This window comes from Protopterus annectens, chromosome 1.part0, assembly GCF_019279795.1.
Source record: "Protopterus annectens isolate FY-2018-M chromosome 1.part0, PAN1.0, whole genome shotgun sequence".
Classification (NCBI taxonomy): Eukaryota; Metazoa; Chordata; order Ceratodontiformes; family Protopteridae; genus Protopterus; species Protopterus annectens.
This window is the reverse complement of record NC_056725.1, coordinates 1515254213-1515262096: the sequence shown is the minus strand read 5'-3', so window position 1 is coordinate 1515262096 and position 7884 is coordinate 1515254213. Positions and strand designations below refer to the sequence as shown.

At 42.7% G+C, this 7884-nt stretch overlaps 1 protein-coding gene across 1 annotated transcript in view; it reads right to left on the bottom strand.

Moving 5' to 3' along the window:
* Nucleotides 1-7884, bottom strand: part of WDR27 (WD repeat domain 27) — a 2477832-nt gene that overhangs the window by 1483954 nt on the left and 985994 nt on the right. The window lies entirely within an intron of this gene.

Below are 7884 nucleotides of genomic sequence, written 5' to 3'. Positions count from 1 at the left end.
GGTATGAATGAGGAAGTGACTGTGTGTGAAAGATCATGAGAGAGTGAGAGCAATGTGTGTGAGTGAATGCAAAAGAGACTGTGTGTGTGTGTGTGTGTGTGTGTGTGTGTGTGTGTGTGTGTGTGTGTGTGTGTGTGTGTGAGAGAGCGAGTGAGATAACAGCCACTAGAAACAGGAAGACAGTTTATAAACTTTATATTAATATAATATAAAGTTTATAAACTGTCTTCCTGTTTTTAATGGTTTTTATCTGATGAAGTTTTCTGTGAAAAACGAAATGGCTTATCTCAAACCTATTGAATAAATTACTTTAATGGCAGTTACCCCTGGACTAGTGTAACATTTGTTGTTTTACCAGTTTACAGTGTTTACTTGTTTCCCCTTCATTTTTTAAAATGAGTTAAAAAACAAACATCTCTGGAGAGCTTCTTTGGAAAAGGGAAAAGACCCAATGATGATGAGACAGCAGAAGACTCTAAGACTGCCACCAAAAAGAAAGTTGCATTTAAAAGAAAATACTAAGAGTCCTACTTAAACTATGGGTTTATCGCGACTGGTGATTCACATGCTCCAAGTCCACTCTGTATAATATATGGTGAATGGCTATCCAATCAGGCCATGAAGCCTTACAAACTACTTCGCCACATGGAGACTAAGCACCCTGCATTAAAGGACAAGCCTTTGGAGTTTTTTTAAAGAAAAAAATGTGACCACGAAAGACAGAAGCAATTACTGAAGGCCACCACATTAACAAACCTGTCTGCACTGAGAGCATCATACTTAATGGCTAACCATATTGCTAAGGCTAAGAAGCCTTTTACTATTGGTGAAGACTTGACCTTGCCTGCTGCTAAGGACATTTGTTGTGAACTTTTTAGAGAGGCTGCAGTTAAAAAGGTAGCACAGGTTCCTCTTTCGGCTAGCACCGTCACCAGACGAATTGATGAAATAGCAGAGAACATCAAGGCACAATTGTTAGACAGCTGCAGAACTATTCAAATCTTGGAATGATTATATGTCAGGTAAACTGAATTTGTCCTTTTGTGTCAGTGTATGCACAGATGGAGCTGCTGCCATGACTGGATGGCTTTCTGGTTTCACTGCTCGAGTCAAGGAAGTCGCACTTGAATGTGAGTCTACACATTGTGTCATTCACAGAGAAATGTTGGTTAGCCGAAAAATGTCACCTGAACTTAACAGCATTTTGAATGATGTCATTAAAGCTGTTAACTACATCAAAGTACATGCCCTTAACTCACAGCTGTTCAAGCAGCTTTGTGAGGAGATGGACAAAGCGCACAAACATCTTCTCTTATACACAGAAGTTAGATAGCTGGCCAGAGTGTTTGAGTTACAAGAGCTGCTCCAGGGATTTCTTTTAGAAAAACATTCACCATTGGCAGCACATTTCAGTAACACAGAATGGATCACAAAACTTGCTTAGTTGTGTGACATATTCAGCCTGCTCAACGAACTCAATCTGTCACTTCAGGGGAGAAGGACAACTGTCTTTAAGTTGGCAGATAAAGTGTCTGCATTCAAAGCCAAACTGCAACAGTGGGAACAGCGAGTGAACATAGCAATATTTGACATGTTTCAAACATTATCAGGGATTTTGAAAGAGACTGAGCCTGGGCCTTCATTCTCCCAACTGGTGCAAGATCACCTATCTTTACTTTTAAAAGAGTTCGAGAGTTACTTCCCAACCACAAAAGACCCACAAACTGGGAAAGAATGGATCTGCAACCCATTTGTGAACAAGCCAGGGGAATCGACCTTGTCAGTGCTAGAACAAGATCAGCTGCTTGAAACTGCAAATGACAATGTTCCTAAAAGTATGTCTGAAACAACTTCAACTCTGCCAACATTTTGGATTAAAATCAAGGTGGAATATCCTGAGATCGCCACAAAAGTACTGAAAACCCTGCTTCCATTTCCAACATCCTATCTTTGTGAAGCAGGGTTTTCCTGCAATGACAGCAACCAAAACAAAACTGCAGAGTAGAATGGACATAAGGTACACACATTGGGTGTCATTGTCTCCCATCACCCCTAGATGGGACCGTCTTGTTGCAGTTAAAACAAGCTCAGGGATCCCACTGATTCTGAATTATGGCAAGTTGTATTTACTTCAACTGTATTAGGAGTGACAGAACTGTACACAAACCAGGAACCCCGACAGGTAAAACAGCAAGTACAGTATGAAAAACATCTGCATCACAGCAGAGACTGAAAATTTATTGGCATAAAAGTTGAGTGACAGAATTGTATTTCTTTGGATTTAGAATTGTATTTCTCATGACTTTGCACTTTGTTTACAGTTATATCCATGGACTCCATTACTACTACCCCATATATACTTTGAAGGTTTTATTGTTATTGTTATTATATAACTACCCCATATATACATTGAAGTTTTTATTATAATTGTTAGATACTAACAAGATCACTGTTATGCTTCCTGTTTTAATTGTACTTATTCTCACTTGCTGTACTATTGCTATTGTTATGTACTAACAAGTTGAGCAATGTTATGCTGTTAAGCAGAATGTATACTTTTTTAGGTAATTATTGCCAATTGTCTTTTTATTGTACTTTTGTGCTTTTCTCGCCAGGTCTTGGCTGATAATGCACTTCTTGTCCAGTTGGACTTCCCCGGTAAATAAATGTTATATAAATAAATGTTATATAAATAAATAAATAAATAAATATTATGCATTTTATTATGTTTTATTATGCACGCATGTGATGGCTGGTCCCTGGAAAATTGTCTTACATGAAACCGGTCCTTGGTGCAAAAAAGGTTGGGGACCGCTGCTTAAGGCCATGCTTCTGACACCAGTCATTGGTCTCAGTGAGGCCTTTCTGTAGAATGTCAACATCACTTGGGGAGTTAATAATAGCTCCCAACTTGCTATTGTCTATGAACTTTGTCAGACAGAGTCTCTTCATGTTGGCCTGGACTTCAGAGAAGTAGATATCAAACAGGAGAGGACCCAGGACCAAACCCTGTAGGACTCCACTCCTGACTGATCAGCAGTCTGACTTGGAGTCAGCTACTTTCACACTGTGGGTTCTATCTGTGAGCCAGTTTGCAACCCACCTAATGATATAGGTGTTGATGCCTAGCTTAGTGAGTTTTTCTATGATTCCTGAGTGGGGAATGGTATCAAAGGCCTTGGCCAGATCAAGGTAGGCTGTATGAACCACCTAGTCTTCATCCACAGCTCTGGTGACTGACTCAAAGAAATCGACCAGGCTGAGCAGGCATGATCTACCCTTCATAAAACCAAACTGTGTGGGATCCAGAGTTTGGAGATTCCCTATATCCTTGTTTATTAGGTTCATAATGATGCATTCCATAGCTTTGCATATCAGACTCATCAGGCTAATGGGCGATAGATCCCAGGATCTGTAGTCGCTCCTTCTTTGTGGAGAGGGATGACTGTAGCAGTGCACCACTCAGGAGTGATAAAGCCTGAGGTGAGGCTGTGATTGAAAAGGGCACACAGGTGAGGTGCCAGTTCACTCTGTAGTTCATGTAGAACACAGCCAGGGATATTGTCAGGTCCCATAGCAGCTATATTCTTGGCCCTGGACAGTACCATTTTAAGCTGTGCAGCAGTAATACTGGGTGTCTGGCAATCTACTGGCATTGTGATTGGTCCTTTGAGGGGGGGGGGGGTAAAGTTGGCACTTAATCTGTCGGCCAGTATATTGGCAATATCTGCTGGCTCAATATAGGAGGTACCATTGTGCAGTAGCTCAAAGCAAATCTGGGTATTGCCATGAATTTTCTTTACAAAACTATAGTAGGCCTTGTGGTTGTCTTCACTATCTACTGCAATTCTGATTTCAAAACTAGCATCAACTTTTTGTTGAGGCTGATAAAGGAGTTTTTCCAGTCTTGGGACTTCATCTTATTCCGCAGCAGTTTCCTCCTTCTGTTTTAGAGAATGGCTTCATTTTTTTGGAAGACAGCCTCTGGGTTCTATTGGGTATGGTGAGAGCCATGCATTTGTGTACGTGTTCATACAATGCATTGGTGTATGATTCAGCGGTCATGCAACTATTCTCTATTTGCATGGGTGCCGTGAAGTTAGCCACCTCTCTTTTTAGGAGCCCAAAGTTAGCTTTGGAGAAGTTTTTCATGGTGGTTACCTTTGCGGAGGGGTGGGAGGTGGGATGTGGATTTCCAAGGTGATTAGTCTGTGATCGGATCTAACCAGGGAGGAGTTGACTACTGGTGTAGAGCAACGGTCACCCATGTTAATAATTGCTACCTCTAGTGGGGGTAAGAATGAGCTGGTCCAGGGCATTGGAATTAATGAATTCCAGGAAACGTTGGGCCAGTGTATTGGTACATGAGTAGTTTTCCCAGTTAATGGAAGGGTAGTTGAAGTCGCCCAGTATTAGAGTGTTAGGTTGAACCCTAATATTCTCCAGGGTGCTTAGGAATGTGGAGTGTGAGTCTTGAGACATGGTTGGGGACCTATAGCAGGCTACAACCTGAATCGCTGTCTTACCCAATGTTAGCTGCACCTGAAGTATTTCTGATGCATTATGTTGGGCTACCAGTCTAGAGATGTGCACATCCTTTATGAATATGGAAACACCACCACCTTTGGAGCTTCAGTCCAAGTTCTGGGGCCGAAAGGTGTGGAATGAGTTACAGTCTGGTAGTGCAGGGGTGCTTTCTGCTGCGTTGAACCAGTTCTCTGCTACAGCACAAATGTCGATGTTCTCCATTTTAAGGAGTGCTTTGAGTGAGTGCATTTGAGATTTAGACTTCTAGCACTAGGCATCATGACCCTCAGATTGCATTTGTTTGTAGCTGTTACGATGGTAATTTGGTCTTTGGAACACTGCCTAAAAAGGCACTATAGGGGTGGCAAGAGCCTTGCCCAGTATCTGGAAGCCCAGGGGTGACAGATGCAGGCCATCTCTGGCAAAGCATTGAGGTCTATCAATCATGTCATCCCAGGCAAACAGATACTGGAGCCCCTTAGAATGACACCAGAAACTTAGCCACTTGTTGAAATCAATCATTTTCTGCTTGTACTGGGGTATCATTCTGGGTGATGGTAGGATGCTGCTCAGGGCTAGGGTCATACCCACCTGAGCTACATAATCTGAGAGCTCCTTCATGTCTCTTTTCATGTAGTCCAGGGAGGTATGTCTCAGGTCATTCACACCCACATGTACAATGACAGAGTCATATTTGTACCTGTTGTTGAGGGATCTGAGTCCGTGTGTTACGTGGTGGATCCTGGCATCTGACAAGAAGCTGACTGTTACTTTCTCATTATTCAACCTAGTGAGTGGGACATCAGTGTGCCACACTATCGAGTCACCTATGACTAGTGTGTTGGGTATGCTGTTTTGCCTTAGGGGCTTTGGTTGAGAGACACACTGTTTAAGAGAGTTACATGTCTCGTGATTAGTGTTGTGTTATGGTGGTCAAGTGCATTTCTACCCTGGAGGTCTCTGCTGATTGGGTAGACTTTTATTGAGTGCATCCGCGAAGGTGGGTGTGTGGTTTGTGTTTTTATGTGAAGGCAGTGCTGGTGTGTGTTCTGGAGGGCTATGTGCTCCATGCGGTGTGGTGTAAGTGTTGATCTTCTCCTCTTGGGCAGCTATTCTGGTCTAGGCTGAAGAGCGCGTGGCTTACAATATGGATATATAAGTGCATCTCTCGCAACGCTGAGTGTTGGGAGGTAAGAGGAGAGGGTTATCAGTGTACATGAGGCAGTTGCTTCACTGCCTCAGGATGCCCAAGTTCACCAGGTTAACAGGACAAAGCACAGGGAACTGACCTTTAGACATGGCTGGAGGGGTGGGAATTAATAAGTAGTACTGGAGCTGTTTCTTTGTAGAAGGTTTAGTGCTGGTAGCACTTTTGTGTGCTACAATAATTGCTACAAGAAGTCTGGTAAAGTGCTAGACTAATAAGGTAGTAAAAGTGCAGGACAAGAGAGAACTAGCAGATCTAAGGGAAAAATTGAAGAGCAGACATTTTGGCACTGCTCAGAAACTTACAAACAGTCCTGGATACAGCAAATCTGTATTTGGACTAGACTAGTTACAGGAAAGACGGGAAAAAAGCACAAGCATGGACTTTTAAACCAAAAAGTTGAAAGGATGGAAAAACTGCCCAAACAGCCAATAAACTACAATTTCTGGGCCAGAAACCACTCCTCTTGTGGTAGATAGCCTACCTAGTGCTTACCACTCCCACTGCTAAGCTAGAAGGCTTCCCTCCAACAGAGAAAGACTTGGAGGGCTCAGAATCTTACATACAGTCCTGGATACTGCAAATTTGTATCTGGACTAGACTAGTTACAGGAAAGGTGGGAAACAAGTGCAAACAGAGGCTTTTAAACTAGAAAGTTGAAAGAGATGGAAAAAACTGCCCAAACAGCGAATAAACTACAATTTTTGGGCCAGAAACCACTCCTCTTGTGGTAAGTAGGCTTCTTAGTGCTTACCACTCCCACTGATAAGCTAGAAGGCATCCCTCCAACATAGAAAGGCTTGGGGGGGGGGCTCAGAAGCTTACAAACAGTCCTGGATACAGCAAATCTGTATCTGGACTAGAGTAGTTACAGGAAAGGTGGGAAACAAGCGCAAATGCTAGCTTTTAAATGAGAATTTTGAAAGAGATGGAAAAACTGCCAAAATGGCCAATAAACTACAATTTCTGGGTCAGAAACCACTCCTCTTGTGGTAAGTAGGCTTCCTAGTGCTTACCACTCACACTGATACGCTAGAAGGCTTTCCTATGACACAGAAAGGCTTGGGGGCTCAGAAGCTTACAAACAGTCCTACATACAGCAAATCTGTATCTGGACTAGATTAGTTACAGGAAAGGTGGGAAACAAGCGCAAATGCTGGCTTTTAAACTAGAAAGTGGAAAGAGATGGAAAAATTGCCCAAACAGCCAATAAACTACAATTTCTGGGCCAGAAACCACTCCTCTTGTGGTAGATAGGCTACCTAGTGCTACCTAATGCTTACCACTCCCACTGACAAGCTAGAAGGTTTCCCTCCAACACAGAAAGACTTGGGGGGGCTCAGAATCTTACATACAGTCCTGGATACATAAACTCTGTATCTAGACTAGACTCATTACAGGAAAGGTGGGAAACAAGTCCAAACACGGCTTTTAAACTAGAAAGTTGAAAGAGATGGAAGAACTGCCCAAACGGCCAATAAACTACAATTTCTGGGCCAGAAACCACTCCTCTTGTGGTAGATAGGCTACCTAGTGCTTACCACTCTCACTGACAGGCTAGAAGACTTCCCTCCAACACCGAAAGGCTTGATGGTCTCAGAAACTTACAAACAGTCCTGGATACAGCAAATCTGTATCTGGACTAGACTAGTTACAGGAAAGGCGGGAAACAAGTTCAAATGCGGACGTTTAAACCAGAAAGTTGAAAGAGATGGAAAAACTACCCAACCAGCCAATAAACTACAATTTCTGGGTCAGAAACCACTCCTCTTGTGGTAAGTAGGCTACCAAAAGCTTACCACTCCCACTGATAAGCTAGAAGGCTTCCCTCCTGCACAAAAAGGCTTGGGGGCTCAGAAGCTTACAAACAATCCTGGATACAGCAAATCTGTATCTTTACTAGACTAGTTACAGGAAAGATGGGAAACAAGTGCAAATGCGGGCTTTTAAACCAGAAAGCTGAAAGAGGTAGAAAAATTACCCAAACAGCCAATAAACTACAATTTCTGGACCAGACACCACTCCTCTTGTGGTAGATAGGCTACCTAGTGCTTACCACTCCCACTGATAAGCTAGAAGACTTTCCTCCAACACAGAAAGGCTTATGGGGCTCAGAAGCTTACAAACAGTCTTGGATACAGCAAGTCTGT